We start from the raw sequence: 18,177 nt of genomic DNA, 5'->3' as shown, positions 1-18,177 counted from the left end.
GGCTCTGCAGGAAGACATGGTCACAGGCAGAATCCCCAAGTGCTATTGCACAAGATTTCCACAAACAGCCACAACCAAACAGTCCTTGGGGTTCAGCCCAGCACAAATTCTGCTGCAGATGTGGGAAAGAACAGGCAGCTCTCACAGGGCACCTCAAAGAGCAAAAATCCCAGGAATGTGGCAGAGAGCAGCACACAGGGAAGATGCTCTGATCTGATCTGATCACACAGGCAGGATCAAAAGCATGTGCACAGAAGGAGTAGGTCAATTAACTGCCAAAAAAAACCCCCACCAAAACAAAACAAACAAAAAAACTCCCCAAAACAACTGTAGATTTCCATAAAATATCATCTATTAAAAAATCCCATTTCAGTTAAATTCAGACATTCTGTGGACACTTGCTTGCTAATGGTTTCTCATTAAAGAAACACACAGGACATCCCATAAGCATCTTGGTAACATCTGTCTTCCAGTCTGAAAATGTCAAGATGAAGCACTTGAGCAGCTTCAGCAGCAGCATGGTGTGGCTTCTGCACATAAATACATTCCTGTATTTACTTTGCATTATGGAAAATATCAACTGCTTCCACTGACCAACCAAACAAAAAACTAATCCAAAAATACAGATTTGCGCAGCATCAAGCTCGCTCTTCAAAGCTCATTTTGAACAGGAAGATGTTTTCCAAAATCAAGGAATTTTCCAAGTTTGACAACCTCATCTTACCCCATGCTCCTGACATGGGAAGCAAACAGGAATTCATGAGGGAGGACAAATCTGGTCTGAGTACCAGCCCAGTTTGAGTTCACAAAAGAAAACTGAGGGTTTGGCAGAAGTTTTTACAAACTCACTGAGGTGGATAGTGCAGTGATGCTGCCTTAGTCTGGGAGAGCAGGTCACAAACAGGGAATCCAAGATCACATCAAGATATTTTTTCCTATACTGAGAGATCTAATACACCAATATTTGATGGGTGATGGCATAACCTCCTGTCAAAAACCTCCCTCAGCTCATTGCAATGAGCTTTCCATGATAACCAATCAAAAATAAAGCATCAGAAGATCATGTCCAGATTATGGCCCTTTTTAAATCCTGGAGGACTCAGGGTGTACAGCTGGGTCCCTAAGATGATGCTTTAAGTCTTTAATATGCCTTTCAAGCATCTGTATGTCTTTAAATGTGCCTTCCCCAGAAGCAATTTAAACAGAAAATTGCCTTGCCTACTTCACACAGATGCAGAAAAAAAGACAGCCCAAAAAAACCCACAAACAACAAACTACTGCGAAAGAGAAAATACAAATATGTCAATGAAATGAAAAACCAACACCAAAGTCATTGCAGATTAGTGGAGCACATCTACCAAGCTGATTTTTCTATGAAAACTTTCAAGCAAGCTGATGAATCCCAGCAAGGGTGGATCACCTCTCATCAAGATTAATTATCTAGAAGGGATGCTGAAGAAGGAGGAACACTGGGATGGGAGTGGCACACTCCTGTTGGTGCCTATTCCCCCTCCTGCCCTCCCTTAGTTGAACTGATTCAGAAGGCTGATTTGTTATTTTATGATATATATTATATTAAAAGAAAATTATATACTAAAAGTATACTAAAAGAATAGAAGAAAGGATTTCATCAGAAGGAATAGCAAAGAAGGAATAGTAAGGAATGATAATAAAATCTTGTGACTGTCCAGAGTCCCAAAACAGCTGTACCTCTGATTGGTCATCAAGTAGAAATAACTCACATGAACTAATCAAAGCTTCACCTGTTGCATTCCACAGCAGCAGATAATCATTGTTTACATTTCATTTCTGAGGTCTCTCAGCTTCTCAGGAGAAAAATCCCGGGAAAGGGATTTTTCATAAAATATATCCATGACATCACGCCAGTTTGGTTTGGGTTTGGCTCCTGCCCTCCCTGAGTTGAACTGATTGCTGTCACACAGTTTGGTTTGGGTTTGGCTCCAGCCTGGAGCCCCTGCCCTGCCCTTGGGGGGTCTGGAGCCTCCTGCAGCCCCAGGGCTGAGCCCTGGCTCCCTCCTGGACCCCCTGAAGAGCCTTCCTGGGCCTGAGGGTGCTCCTGAATCATTCAAGAGCAGCAAACAAAGGAAGCATCAAGAAGTGACCTTGGGCAGAGGCACTCTGTCACCCATGCAGAGATCACTGCAGGGTCCATGTCCCTAACGCAGGGATAATAAAAATATTAAAATAGAATAAATAATGCCTTCCCCACCAGTCTCCTTCACCTCATATGTTGACAATTTTCCTGCCAGCAAGGTACACTGCAGAAAGCTGAAGCTTTTCATTTGCTGACTGCAGAAACAGCAAACAAAACCTTTTTCAGGAGCAAAACCCAGGGAGTTTTACATCTGCAAGCCACAAATGACTGGGTTTTAAACTTAAAACATAGTCTTTAATTAGTACTAATCTAGTTAGTTCCCTGGAACTAGGATGTAAATTTGCTATAAATCTTTCAAATGATCCTGAAAAAAAAAATTAATGCTGCTGCTTTCCCCATCATTCTCGACTGAGTCATTACAATGTGGATGCAGTCTGAGGAGTCAGTGCTGCTGGTCTGAGGGTTGGCCAAGTACAAATTCATCTTTTGTTGCAGAAAACAGTGGAGAAGGGGGTGGAACAGATGCAGTTCTATAGACTTTGCTGCCAGGAAATGGCAGACGAGCCTCTCTGACTTTGGGATTATTCTGTGCTGTTTTCAGAGTCCTTGTTTTGACCAAAGTTATAAGACAACTGAGTGGCACAGTCAGAAATATCAGCAAAATGACTCCCTGCTGGACCCTCTATTTCTCCTTGTTATTCATGTATTTTTTTGGACTCCTTTACCTTCTGCAGTGCTAAAATGCCACCCTCTGCACAAATTCCATAGTTACACCCTGGAGCTGATGATGGAATCATCTCACAATTGCTGCCTAAAGAGATTGAAATCAAACAGAATATATTGGCTGTTTTTATTCCAAGCACAAGGGAGCCTCTTCCTGAATTTTCAATCACGTTAAAGTGGGGAATCAAATTAATCAGGAATTGGATGAAGTGGAAGGTTCTTGATCAAAAAATTTATTGTGAAGTTCTCACATGAATTAAACCTGTAGGCTGAGGAAGCAGCTGCACTTGGCTCACCCGAACTGGAGGAATTTGTGTCAGGTGGAAATGCAGCAGAAGAGTGGCACCTAATGGCCAAAGAATCTCAGGGAACTGCTCTGTCCCTCCTCTTCTCCACTGCCACCATTCCTGTGTTACACCCTGCCCTATTCTGAATGATGTAAACCAAAAGTCTTTCCTATCACAGGTTGGTTTTTTTTTTTTTTAACTTTGCTGTCACATATTCTGCCTCCACATCTGAAATTAAAACAAATTTATTTTAAAAAATCAAAATTTAACTTTAATTTAAAAATAAAGATAAATTTTAAAAAATTACCTTATCTTCTCCTCCTCTGATGTATTAGTGGTTGCTGTTGCATTGAAGCCTGAAATGTGTGAGCCAGCACAGCCTTCTTGCCCTCACATTTACCCCAAAGAATGGCACAAAATTCCTCAGGTGCTTTCCTCCTCAGCTCCCAGGACTAAAAGTGATTTATGTCCAGAAAGGCATAAACCTTTTTCTTTCATCCCTTCAGCACGGAAGAAAAGCAAAGGCAGAGGAAACCTCCCTTTGCTGTCCTGGAACAAAGTTGCCCAGAATTGCCAACTTTGAATTGCAAAGTGAGATTTGGGGGTTCTGGTGCCTGAACCTGGATGGGAAGGGCAATGGAAGCTGTGCTGTGACAGAATTCTCCTGTGCTCCCATTTCCTTGGGGCAGCTTTTGCTGCAGGTGGTTTTTGCAGCAGCCTAAATATTAAAACTGCAGCAGCCTCTTCCCAGGAGAAGGTCAGTTCCAGAGGCAAAGGGAAACACTGAGTTAATCTGATCAATGTTTTATAACAAATGGAAAATTTGAAAATGCATGTCCCATACACAGTTTCTGTAACAATGCCTGCATTCTGTGTCCAGAAACTGTGTCTTATTTTCGCAGAAAATGGCTTTAGATGGAAAGCAGTACTTTTTGTCCTTGCTTGGAGGTCACTAAACCCATGAAATTCACCCAGCTATACCAGCAGAGCACAAGAATCTCCCAAATCTCCTGTGATCTAAGGACTGAATGATGCTTTTTTTTTATTCAGCAGGATTCTGCTGCTGTGACCAGCTTCTCATTAACCCAGCCTCTGGCACTCTTGTTTTGGACAAGCAAATGCACGCAGGTTAGTAAAATCACGGGGCAGAGGTTTTATTTTCATTTATATTCATTTGCAGGCCTGGAGAGCAGCAGCACCATCAGGGCTCATTGGTAACACAGCAGCACCACCAGGAGAGGGGGAAGGAATAAAGGAAGGAGGTCAGGAAGGCAAAGAGGCCAAGAAAAGGACCATGAGACAGCTCTGTGTGCCCCAGAACAGCCCTTCCCATCACAAACTCCCACTGACCCACTTTCTTCCCATTCCCACCTTGCCAAGAGCTACATCTCATGAATTCCCTGTTTTAATCACTTAGTCCTATTTTCCAGCACATTCATCATCTCATTAACAGTAAATGCCTTTATTAAGTTAAATATTAAATCCAGCACTAAGCTGTTCAAATGGGTTTTTAGGGGCATGGACAGGTTTCCTTCTTCCCTCCTCCAATCTTGTAGCGTCCATATTCAAATAATTCTTTTATACATTCATGTAATTGTCTGGTCCCAATCTTTAATTAACTGTATTTTTATGGAATCTCGATTTTCCCAAGAGAAAGCGATATTTAATATTATTCAATGTTCACCTGCCTTTTCATGGAGACAGACAAAACAGTGCCTGATTAATTTTATCCATTAGTTCTCTGTTAATTTGAATCATGAGGAGGGGAGAGAGGAAATATATTTAAATGCCTAATCCCTTCTCACAGTTTGTCTATTTTGGGGTTCCAGAAAGTGGGCCAAGAACACAGAAATTTTCTGGTTTGTGATCTCTGACCTGGACCCTGACCCTTGTCAGGAAAATTTCCTTTGCAGGGAGACACCAAAGAGCTTCATTTATTTGATTTCACCAAGGGAAGGTGAAGAGGTCTCTCAAGTACCCACATGATTTTCTATTAAGGAAAAGCTTTTTAATCTCTCAGACAGGGCCAGGACAAGACCCAATGGCTGGAAGCTGAAACTGGATCAATCCAAGCTAAGTATGGGGAGTCATTTTCTAATTATTATTTTTCTACAAAGCAAAGGGAGTAATTAACCACGGGAACATCTTCCATTAGTGCCTGATAGATTTTCTATCACTGAAAGCACTTGAGCTACAGAGCATGGACACTTCCAGCTCAGTCACACAGGGCCAAGCAGGAGGAGGAAGGTGAATTTTACTTCCAATTGTGCCACTGGGGAGAGAAACCCAGGATGCTGGCTCCACTCTGGTGCCAATGGCTTTTTAAAAAGCAGGTTAAAAAGCTGAACCAGCTGAAAAGGAGAAGTGCAAAACAATTCAGGATTAAAGAGTTCATGGGACATCTTAAAGGTCAAATTTGTTTAGCAAGAAAAAGTCAAAGCCAGTCAGTGTTGGGAATGAGTGTTTTCCAAGGGAAGGAATATTGGTGCTGGGTGGAGAAAGGCACAGTGAGAAACTGCATATGCTTGAGAAGGTGGAAAAATAAAAAAGAAATTTAAAATAGAAGGGTTTTTACTCTTCCTGAAAAGACTTGAGTGGGGTCTGTCTGCAGGACCTCTGTGCTCACATTAGCAGCCACAGGGAAGCCACAGAGGTGTTTCTGAGCAGCACTTCCAGCAGCCAAGCCTCCCAAAACCCTGCTCTGATGTGTCCCAGCAGCTTTTCCATCCTGCAGTGGGATGGGGCAGGTTTGGCACAGCTCTTTTACTGAAGTACAGGAATTCAGGTGTTGCCATGTCCTCAAACCTTGTGGAACAGGGTGTGCTGGCCAAGCAAGGAAGGAGTTACAGAGCCCAGCCCAGCTGCCTTTAGGCGAAATTCTTACTGAGAATCCAGAGGAAGGGAGAGGAATGGCTGCAATTTAGGGAAAACAAGGGATTTTCTAACTGATGGAGAGTGATGCTCAGGCAGCCCAGCAAAGGAAAGAGATGCTCCCATATTCTTAGAGACAAGTTTGTGGGGTGTGGTGGGCTTTGGGAAGCAAAAAGGATTCCTACTTGTATTAAAATCACACCAACAATGCCTAATAAAAGAAATTAGGTCCCATTCTCCCTTTCCTAAAGGGAGGGGAATCCCTGGAATGAAGTGTTTCGGTAAAAATAGATGAAGAGAGAGAACAGGCAGAAGTCTGAGCCCACTACATTGGGTCTGTGTGGCAGTCTGGGTACACATTCTCCTGTAAAGCTCCCTAAATATCCCTTGCACTTCACCTCAGTGGCTGAATGGCAGCCTGGAGCTGTGTGAGAGCAGAGAAGAACTCCCTGCTTTCTGTTTTTCCCATAGGATGACACCTTAAATGGTGGGGGTTGCATCACTTGGAAAGTCAGAGACAAAAAAATTCCTGATAACATTTTGCAGGTGGTAAAATGCAAAGAAAAGAGAAGGCACAAAAGAGTTTACTTAGGATTCAGTCAGAGTAGTTGACCAGTAGGATGTTGTTGTTATTAATAGAAAAAATTAAGGTACTATCACTAAATGAATAGACAGCGAAGAGTCAACCATGCTAACAGATGCCACCAAATACCAGAGTCAGGAGACAGCTGAATAATGTATTGTAATATCAGAAACACACTGGTGAGCCAGTGCTGCAACATGAAATGAAAATGAATCCATAGAAAGTAATGAGAGAGAATAATACGTGGATTAGTGAGGACAGAGATGGATTTCTGATCCAGGATTTTCCCCAAAAGACAGCTATGTGCTCTAAGAACTATAAATCTTTAATCAGTTCATCAAATAGCTCAGTTATTCCTCTGTGCATACATTCAGGGCTAGATAAAAGCACCTTCTGCATCTGAAATCCAGGGCTGGCAGTTTCTGGGGCTGAGCAGGGGTGCTTGGCTGCTGGAGAGCATCCAGATCCTGCAGTGAAGGGCTGGAAGAGGGGCACTGCACAGGGATTAGTGCCTGCCTTGGAAATGATCCAGCCAAAGCTGGACCATCCACAGAAATGATCCCCCTGCAAGACTCCTGACAGGCAAAAGGGGCTGTGTGACCGTGTTCACAGGGGTTTTTGGTTGAAGGAAGAGATGAGGATCAGACTCCATGTTTTGGAAGGCTTGATGTATTATTTTATGATATATATTACATTAAAACTATACTAAAAGAATAGAAGAAAAGATTTAATCAAAAAGCTAGCTAAGAATAGAATAGACAAGAATGATAACAGTTTTGTGGCTCAGCTCTCTGTCCAAGCCAGCTGACTGTGATTGGCCATTAATTACAAACATTTAACATGGGCCAATCATAGATGCACCTGTTGCATTCCACAGCAGCAGATAATCAATGTTTACATTTTGTTCCTGAGGCCTCTCAGCTTCTCAGGAGGAAAAATCCTAAAGAAAGGATTTTCCATAAAACATGTCTGTGACAGGGCAGGGGATTTATGGGGGTACAAGCTGCTTGCTGAGACAGTCACAGAAAAGGAAAATGACTTTGTTCCTGGTCCAAAACCTTGTGAATTTGGTTGAAAGGAAAATGCAAAGAATGGGGGGACAAGTCCAGAGCCCAGGCCTCTCTTGCACTGGATCCCCCTCCATCCTGGCAGTGATTTCTCTCTCTGGCACCAGTAGAACCCAGGAAAGCATTTCCTGCTCCAGAGCAGCCACCAGCTCAGCCCCTCTGCTGGGAAAAGTGGCTTTAGACTCTCTCAGAAGGTTAGAAATGAATTCCTGGTTTCCAATGCATGAGCACACACTAACTCATAAAGAAGAGATTTTGCCCTCAGCACCTCTTCTTCTTCTGGCAATGTCTTAAAAGAGCTTCAGCAATTACATTTAGTGGGAATCTCTGTCCTGGGGCTTGGCATCACCTGGGAGCCCTGGCTGAGCCCCTGCAGGTGAGGGGCAGCTGTGTCCTCGTTCCTGGGGCTCTGGGGGCTCAGCAGGAGGATGGCAGCTGACACTCTGTCAAGAATGTGGATTTTATTAACCCACAACTACAACTGGCAAGAAGTAAAACTTTCTTTTCACTGGGCTGGGTGGATTTGACGTGGTAAATTTTGGTTCTGAGGAGAAAGCAGAGTAAACTTTGAATCTCAATTTTTGCCTTGCCTTGACCCCACTTGTGCCTCAAATGAGAGTTCTTTAGAGAAACTTTCTGAAGTCAGGAGATTTATATCTTGTTTCCAAATGGAACAGACTCTGCTGAAAATGGCATGGATTTTACCAGGTCAATACAATTTATGATGAAATGGGAGATGTTTAAATCTAGTTCTACATAAATAGCCCCAGCAGGAAAGTAGTGGAGCCTGATAAAAAAAAAAAAAAAATTAATCCATTTTTAATGAATCTGCATCAGAAAATGTAACATCAGGCAAATAGATCTCAAATCCTTCCTGCAGAGGGAAGGGAACACACTGCTCATGCCAGTCTGTGTGGGCAGACTCACTGGCTACACTTTTGCTGAAAGGATTCAAACCACCTTTCCTGAAGGGACATTCAGACCTTATCCAGTGCCAACACCACACACAGTTAACAGAGCACAGCTTGGAAAGTGATTTTCCAAATGATGAACTGGATGGGCAAATCTGGCAAGAGTGAGTGCAGCAACCACTGTGGGTGAGGTGGCCAGAACAGGGGGTGAGGACACCAACCTGCTCTGCTGAGACCATATCCCAGAGAGCTGGACACAAAATCCAGGCTGCTGGGGAAGAGAGATGCAGGAACAATGTGGGAATGCATACATTGGTAGAAATAGAGGAATTCTGTTCCTCCCAGAGGCTTTTGGTCAAAGCCCCACCAGGCTGCCACAGTGAGCACCCTGCACTGGCTCTGCTTTTCAGCAGCAGATGGTCCATCCTCACCAAGCAGCTTTATGGCCATGCAAACTCTCTGAGATCTCTGTTCCTTGCACATCTTTCAAGAAGAAAAACAGGGATGAAAACTAACTAGCAAGCTGAGCTTTGCTGCCTTGAGCCAAGATTCACATGATACCTTTTAACAGCCTTTCCTTGCCTGGATTTCAATTAACTGCTCTGCACTGAAGATTGCAGACTGTCAGCTCATGCAAAGAGTAAATCCTTTCCTAGAGCTTTTAAAACTATTTTCTCAGGCTCCTGACTGCAGAGGGCTTTGGACAAACTGCTTCCATGGAGGGAGAGGAAAATGAGGAGGATGGTTTGTTGCAGTCAGCAGCATTTCTCCCAAGGTGCTGCTGCTCCAGGCAGGAGGAGCTGTCACATCTCCGTGGGCTTTTTCCAGGCAGAGTCATCAGTCCTGACTTCATATTTCCTTGGGGTTAGATGGAAATTCCTCAAGAATAAAAGTAGGAGGCAGAAAGGCACCTACCTCCCTACCTATCATACACAATCTGCGAGAGGTGAGACTACAGAATGTTTCCAATTTGCTTCAGAGCAAAAGAGAACTGAAATGCTTTAGTAAAACCTGACACTCCTCGTTTTTCAGGTCAGGACCAAAATGGAGGTGACATTTGAAAAGGATGCCTGCTCTTCCAGGAATTTGTTTGAAAACTAGGTGCTGTACACTGCAATAACTGATGCTGTGAACAAGTTGGTGAGAAATACAGGATTCAAAGAGAATTCTCCACTCTGGGGACATGAAGTGAGAAAATTAGGAGCCTTTTAAAAATCAGAAAATTTAATAAACTGCTAAAAGTGACCACAAGTCAACTGAACTATGTTAGCAATTTGCAGGAGGGACCTGAAAGATAGTAGCTGGATATGGGGAACAGGTTTTCTGTTTTGGGTTGGGTTGGTTGGATTTTTTTTAAATTCTAAAATTGTATTTGTTTCTTTATATATAGAGAGAGTACAAGACCTTGCAGATCTGACATTCCAGATTAATTTTTAATTCTCTCATAAAGGGGGAAATTGGAATGAAGAAATAATGGCTGAGAAAGCAGAACACAGCAGTCCCAAAATCACTGTTCCCTCTGAAAAAAAACTAAAACAAAACAAACAAAACAAAACAACAACAACAAAACCAACCCTATATTAACTTTTAAACCCAAACCAAAAAAGCCATGCTCAGCATGGATAGCAGCCCAACATTATTCCCTGCATTCAGGCTTGCAGAGACACAGCCCTGAAGACTGCTCCAAGAAAAATTCCAGTGTTAAAATCTGGTCATTTTTCTATTTCCATCACTGATTGATTCCAGATAAGGAAGTGTACTACAAAGTCATTTGGGAAGCAGCTTTAATGTGCCTCCAAGACTTCCAGGGGTTTAACTGGCCATTTCCTCACTAAAAGGTGCTGCTTCAGACCTCTGGACTGGAGCAAGGCAACCTCAGCACTGCTCCCATTGCAGATCAACATTTATTTTTCATTTTCTTGTTAAAGGAGGCTTCAGAAATTTCTCAGAAAAAGAAGAAAAAGACTAAGAAAGAGGAATCCATTTTCCCATCAGCACAAGGAGCAGGGACAAGTATAAGTAGGAGTATATCTACACCTAGATATGTATATATGCTCCCCCCTGAAAGAGTGACAAACTGTATCTCACTGGTTTGCTCTATTTTGTCCCTTTCTCAGGACATTTCCCTTGCCAAGAAGAAGAGCTGGAGCCCTCCCATCTCCCTCCCTCTTCCTTCATCTTGGCTCTAACCTGGCACAAACCCTTTGCTGCATTTTATATAACTTCATTGGTCTGGCTTTCCAACTGCTTAACAGCCCTTATCAGCAAATAAAAGCCTCCAGCAGCAGATGAGCAAAGTGATTGAGAAAGCCATAAAAACTGCAGAGAGAGAGCTGTCTGTAGTTAAAACAAGCCTCAGCTCCTGCTCCCCAGCCAACTCCCCCAGTAAGCAGGGAGGAATAGCAGCTTTATTACCCTCCCTCTGATTGTATGTCATCATTACAGCATTGTTTTCCCACATACCAATTCCTTCCTAGCTCCCACTTGCAATAAAAACCAGAGATTTGGGTTCTTTTAAAAGATTAATGGACACAGCTGCCCTCATACTCTAAACTCGTGGAGTGGCTGGATATCACTCTTGAAATCCCAAATTCTGGCAGTTTTCTGCCAGGGCTGGGAGTCAATGATGTCGTGAATTACAGAAGAGCTGTGTGGAGGGAAGGAGGTGGCACTGAGGAGAAATGAGACCTGTTGAGGGACAGCTCCTCGTAAAGAAACTGCAGAATTAACAACCCTGTTCGATGAAAACAATGAACAGCAAAAGTAAAAATGGTTTACATAGAGGTTTACAAGAGGAAAAATAATAAACATTTTGCAGAGAATGACTTGTCTGTGCTCTGTTTTGAGGGTGAGTAGGAAATGATGCTCGAAACCAAACATTGCTCTGAACACAGCAGTTGGATCATGTGGGAGAAAAGCACATCCTGGGGTCTCATTTGGAGGTGCTGGGATGGGCAGGATGAGGGTGGTGCCCAGTGCCATGGGCAGGTCACACAGCTCAGCACAGGAGGGGCAGGGATGGAGCAGAAGAGCAAAAGAATGAATGGTCTTTTGGCTGGAAAAACCTGAAACTTGGTTACTTTATTTTGCTGGTGGGAGACAGTTTGTAAGCAAGGGCTGATTTCTGTCTGTCTCTCCCAACCCCAGGAGGTTTGGTGATGCCCTTGGCCCTCAGTGAACCCCACAAAATGTCATGCAGAGCCTTGCTGTGGATCTGTAAGGTTCCAAAGCCATCCCATGGTGTCCCCTCAGCTGTCAGGCCAGGCAGAGGATGACAACTCACAAAGAAATACAACAGGGTAGGCAAAGCCCACAGGGGTTAGGAGGGACACAAAGGGCTGGCAGGGCACCCTCATGTCCCCAGAGCTGGGCTCAGTTCCAGTCCTGCTCACAGGACAGGACAGGACAGGACAGGACCAGCTGGGACTCCTTGCTGGCACCATTTAGGAGGGAAAAGTGAAAATAAATCCAACCTGACCTGTTGTATTGCACTAAATGACCTTCACTATAAGTCTGTGTGGGCTGCCAGGACCCAAAAGAAGAAACCCAGACCCATGGAGCAGTCTCTTGCCAACCCAAAGATGCTGTGTTTTCCCCCTAACTATGATGTCTGCATTTAATATTCACTGCCATGTCACTGATCCTCATGAATTCCTTCCATTTGCATGTGCCTCCCTCATCCATTTCTATCAGCACCTCACTGTAATTTATTATTAGTTAAGAATTAATAGACACTTGGAAGTATAATGTTACATTTTTGTCTTCTGGTGCTCTGAAGCATTTCATGCAGCAGATCAAGCATTAAATCTGTCATGTAAACACATTATTTTGTCATGTGATGCATTATGATAGCCCGCTACCAGGAAAATGAAAAGCACTTAAAGGTTCGTGTTTGATGTGTACTGTCAACAAAACTCAGGAAGAATTTATAGGGTGTTGTGGTTTAATGAGTACCTGTTTAATAGGGTTTGAGTATCATTCAAAAATGTGGCTTTACAGGAGACATGTGATGCATTGAATTTCAATGTGAATTATAAAGCCCAATCTGGATCTCCAGGCTTCTACACAGCAAAGATAATAAGATCCAGGGAGCTGTTTATTAGCAATAAATCATGACCTTCTCTCGTTTTCTCTTGGAATATTCCTCTCTCCTTCATCAGGTTTATGAAGCTGCAGGGTTCATGTGTGGAGGTGCCATCCAGTATCTTGGATTAGGGCAGAATAACTCAGCTCTAGACAGAGGAGGAATGAATTGAAGAGAAAGGAAGAGCTGATAAATAGGAACCCCACCAAACACCCAGCCACTGGCAAGCCTGGCAAAGTTCAAGGAGGTGTTGGTTAATGAATTGGGAAAGATTCTGTGAGATGTTTCCAGGTGGAACCTTCACCCAGCAGACTCCTGACAAAAGCCCCTCACACCTGGCCAGAGGTATCACAACAGCAGCACAAAAAATTGCAAAAATCTGAACAAACATTCAATTTCTCCCGAGGATACTGCTGGAAGTTGTGCCTTAGAATTTTAGCCTGTATATTTTTCATATATTTGTAATCATTCTTTAATGTATAGCTCTGGATTCCATATGGAGTGTTAGCTACTGCTTTCCCATTTTGTTCAGACACAACAATTCCTCTCCAGACCTGAGAATCAGGGACACCTCACTACCTCAGGCCCCAAGAAATGTAAAACAAAAGTGAGTTGGGGGGAGCAAACTTGGGGTAAATGACTTCATTACCTAAAGCTATAATTGCAAAATAAACCCCCAATATGAATGAATGAACTTTTACCAGAAATAATGGACAAAACTTATAAAAGCGTGAAAACCTGTGACCAATTTTGGGTGTAGCCCCTGGGGGGCTTCATCTGCCTTTAACGTACCCAACGACCCTTCAATAAATATAACCACTTTTTATTCCCTTAATTTTGTCTGGCCTCTGTTTTTAGGTAGCCCCAAAAGGCATCAGAAGCACCTCACAAACCAAGACAAGATACAGTGTGATATGACAAAGAACAGAGAGCAGCCTGAAGATAAATCCCAATCCCTTTGTTATCCCACACAGGAACCAGCCAAGCAGAGCTCACAGAGGAGCCCAAGGTGGATCCACCAAGAGGATCCAAGTTTCAGCTCCCCTTGACCTCATGGCACACAGTTCACAGGGTGAGAGCCCTGAAACCATCTCCTCAGACAGCTTTGGTTAGAATTCATCAAGACCTGATGCAATTAAATGCTCCAAGTTATTAATACTAACAAGATTTACTGCTCCCCATTTACAAATGATTTGCATTTTTATGCATTCTTTTAGCATGGATCATCACGACTTTCTTTGGTATTCATGAGGTTGCAATTTGTGTATTTCCATAATTACCTCATCATATTCCCCATTAGATAATGGACCAAGGGCATAAAACACCAAGCAGAATTCAAAAGCAGCATTGACTCTCTGCTCCACTGAGAGGCTGAATGTCCCTTGTCCTTGAAGCAGAGCTCAAAGGAAAGCCCTGGCAAAGGGCTCTGCCCCAGCATTGGCTGAGGCTTGCAGGTAGAAATAAAATTTAAAATAATTAAAAAAAAATAATAATCAGTGTTTGATCATTACCGCCTCTGGAGTTTCCCTCCTCACCCTGAGTGCATTGACACATTCTCTGCACAGCCCATGTGGACTAAAGAGGATTGTACCACATGTGTGACAAGCTAAGAAATCACAATTTCAATTCCATGGCTCTTAAAGCAGGACACAAGTGAGAGCTGAAGAAGCAGAACCAACTTGGACAAACAGTCTCCCATGCCAGGACACTGTCACCACACCCTCTAAGGGACAGTTTGCATCCCAAGCCCACCCAAACCACACAAGTAATTCACTGGAAGGAGGGGGAGGAAGGAAGGGAGATGAATTTCATGTACATGGAAACCTTTTTGTACACTTAGAAATGGAGATGAACAGACTTAAAATTAACTGGCTGAGTTCACTGCTGGGCAAGTGATCTGAAATGGCCAATAAATAATTTATGCCAGCACCATCCATCACTGTGCAGCCTGGCTGGTGACGCTGCCCACGTCGGGGCTCACTTGGTGAAGAGAGACAACTTAATTCAGCACAAAGTGAACAACCCAAAATCCCATCAATGATTCATTGCTGGATTAAAAGCTAGAGATTTCTCCATAAATTTCTCTGCCCTGCATTAAATATGCAGATGATTGTGTGATGTTTATTAACTACTGGATGGCTCAGTTAAGGATGACACCGGCTCTGGTACCTTTGAAGCCATGAATCTTCATTAGATGTGCATTTAAGCATGAAAAGGGGTTACCTTCCTGGATTCAGTGTTCACTTATATCAGTAGAACTACAGAATATGTATATGAGACAAGATAGTCAGGCCTTAGTATACTTTGTTTTAGAATATATTAATATAGACAGGAAGTATTTCCTAGTTTGGATTACCTACCATACACCTCTTCTCCTAGGTATTATAAAATACCAAGCCACCAAAAAAACCCCAAAACACACCCTCACTAAATTTTCCTCTTTTTTTTTTCTAGATACTTAAAAAAAGAAGCTGCATTTTCTAATAGTTAGAGAATATTCTGCCTCTTTTCTTATAAATTTAAAAAATATATATATATTTTTGAGAAGTGGTAGATTTCCCTTCCCCTGTAGAAGGGTCAGGGCTTGAAAGACTAAAAAAAGGCAATGAACTTTTACCAGAAATAATTTCCCAACAACTTCCTCCCCAGCCCTTCCACTGGTATTTGCACACTCCAATTTTCCTCTCTCTTCCCAGTGTCCTCATGATCCTTCCTGTCTCAGTTTCAAACTACACTGAGCTCCTTAGCTTTAGAGGTTAGAAAAGAAGCCCTGTGAGGAGAGGCTGAGGGAGCTGGGGGCGTTTAGCCTGGAGAAAAGGAGAGTCAGGAGGGACCTTCTTGCTCTCAGCAACTCCCTGCAAGGAGGTTGTGGCCAGATGGGGCAGGAAATCAGCAACAGGACAAGAAATGGTACCAAGCTGCATCAGGGAAGGTACAGATTGGACATCAGGAAGAATTTCTTCACTGAAAGCACTGTTGGGCATTGGAAGGGCTGCCCAGGGAGGTGGAGTCCCCATCCCTGGAGGTGTTGAAGGAACAGTCCCCCAGTGCTCTGGTGTGGGTGATAAGGTGGGCATCAGCCATGGGTTGGACTCGATGATCTTGGAGATCTTTTTGAGCCTCATTGATTCTGTGACTCTGCACTACAGGGTGAGGAAATGAGGGTGAGAAAATGAGGGTTCTCTGTGGGAAGCCCCACTCCAATCTCAGTGCTCCTCTGAGCTCCTAAACACTCTCCAAGGTGATTCCCTGGAGGGCTCCTTGCCAAGACCCCCGTCCTGCTGGATGGCCGGAGGGAGTGGAGGCTGAGATGAGCTCTGGGTTTGTTCAGGGCTGACATTTCCTTTCCCAGGTCACTGCTTCCACAGTGTGACTGCAGGAGCTGCTGAGTCTTGGGGTTTGTGTTTTAAATTAGCAATGGAAACCAAAACCACCCTGCTCCCAGCTGGGGTTAGACGGCAGCGGGAAGAGGAAACCAAGAACTGCATGGTCACCCCAGCCCCAGGAGCACCAGAAAACCAGGGGCTTGCTGAGGCTGGCAGGAAATTGTGCTCTGGAGGCCACACGAGCCAGGGCCCAGTGTGCTGAGAGCATCCCCTGGAGCCACGAGCTCAGCCCATGCACTCCTGGCTGGGACCTCCACGGTCACTGGAGGAGGCTGCAGTGATTCTGCTCAGTGTCAGCAAATCTGCATCACCTTTACAGCCTCTCCTCATCTCTCCAGATGTCTCTCTGCAGCTCAATTTTGCCATCTGCTGTCATGTCTGTGGCAGCACATCCCATTTCCTCTCTCTACCAGGCTAAAATTTTCCACTTTTTCATGCATTCATCTCACACTGTGTGGTTATCTCTGTTCTTTCCCCAAGTCCCATGATGCTATTTATTCTTATTTCTAATTTCCTATGTACTCAGACACATTCTTCCCTTCTGCTTGCTTTTTCTTAAGCCCCAATTACATTTCACCTTTGAAACCAAGAGATTTATTTATATTAACCTTAAAAAATGCCTAGAAAAGCACATTAAGGCTAAGAAACAAACCTGGAAACATAATGAAATGTGCTGCTGAGATGGAAAGGGACCGTGAGAACAGTCAGCTCCCATAAAGTCTATTAAGAGAGGTCTCTTATTAATCTCAAAATGATATTTAATTCATTCCTCTGGTTTCTCTTTAAAGGGTTTGTATTCCTAACTCAGCACTTGCCTTTCTTTTTTTTATTTCCTCCTGTTTCCTCATTAGTCAACCCCATATCCCAAAATATTCAAATCTCCTTTTTTAATTGCTTTTCTGTACCTCCTCCATACTAATCTGGCAGTTCAGTCATTATCTCCTCACGTCAGACCTCCTTTACCCTCTCTAATCAGTCATTTTGATACAGACAATTGTCCACAAAGTACTGGGGACCAGTAAAAATTATTACTTGGACCAAAAGCTAAATCCTCCATTAATTAACTGCCTTACTCCACAGAGCCAAGCCAGGCTCTCCAGATATAACAACATTTGGGCTTGACATGGACTCTAAACAAATTAAAACCTGCTTTGCTCTGCCCCAGGCTCCCTGTGCAAGTCCATAAGTGCTGAGATAACTCCAGCAGCTCCAAGTGCTGGGGAGAGGACTCAGACCTGGGTAATTTTAGCTCGTGGTGCTTGGCACTTTGAGAGGTGGTGGGAGGCCAGGATGGAGGGACTGCAGCTTTGGGGAAATGAAGGGTGGTTTTAAAGCAAATGGCTTTGCTCCTCTGCCCTCTGTGTATTGCTTTAATCTGTTACCAGAGGGGGTTTTGGCTACAGTGCTTTATTTTTACTCAATTATATATTTATTTTTTTTTTTGCCTTCAAGGTAAAAGTCTTAAAAATAAAGGCCAACATTTCCAGATGCCAATGACATCCTCTCCCACAGCCTTTTCTTTCTAAAAACTTGCTGCTTTCATCCAGCTTTTCTCCACTAGACCCAGAGACTGCATTCTGAGCTTCTGTTGCTTTTGGAAAGCAGAATTTCCTCCAGCTACATTTAAAAGGCTCACTTTAACCTTTCCCTGAACACACTGACAGCCCCAGTCCTCACAAATAACTCCAATGAATTTTCATTTAAATACAACCCTCCCCAAAATCCTTGCCTCCAATTGCCATTCCAAACCCAAGGCTCTGCCTCAATAATTGGGCTGGATAAAAAGATAAATAAGAATGCTCAGTGGTATAAGTTACACTTACAGCTTCCCTGCAGCTTCTCAGGGCTGTATTTCCACATGGCTGATCAGATCAAACTCACTTTGTTGGCTCCCATCTCTTCTCCCCTTGCACAACTCCCCAAAACCAGGGGCTTTTAAGTCCAGCCAGCACCACAGCAAATGTGCTAGAACCTTCCCAAGTGAGAGCCAGCTCTGCTGTAATGAAGTCATTAGTGAGGAGCTAATTAGTAAGAGCAAAAGGATTGGCCCAACTCTGCCAATTGGAAGCTGCAATGGAGATATTGTTGACTTAATTAGCAGGTTTAATTGGGTGGGGGAAAAAAAGGCAAAAAGGAAAAGTTTGTGTTT

This window comes from Melospiza georgiana, chromosome 15 (assembly GCF_028018845.1).
Source record: "Melospiza georgiana isolate bMelGeo1 chromosome 15, bMelGeo1.pri, whole genome shotgun sequence".
Taxonomy (NCBI): Eukaryota; Metazoa; Chordata; class Aves; order Passeriformes; family Passerellidae; genus Melospiza; species Melospiza georgiana.
Note: the sequence above shows the minus strand (reverse complement) of the source record.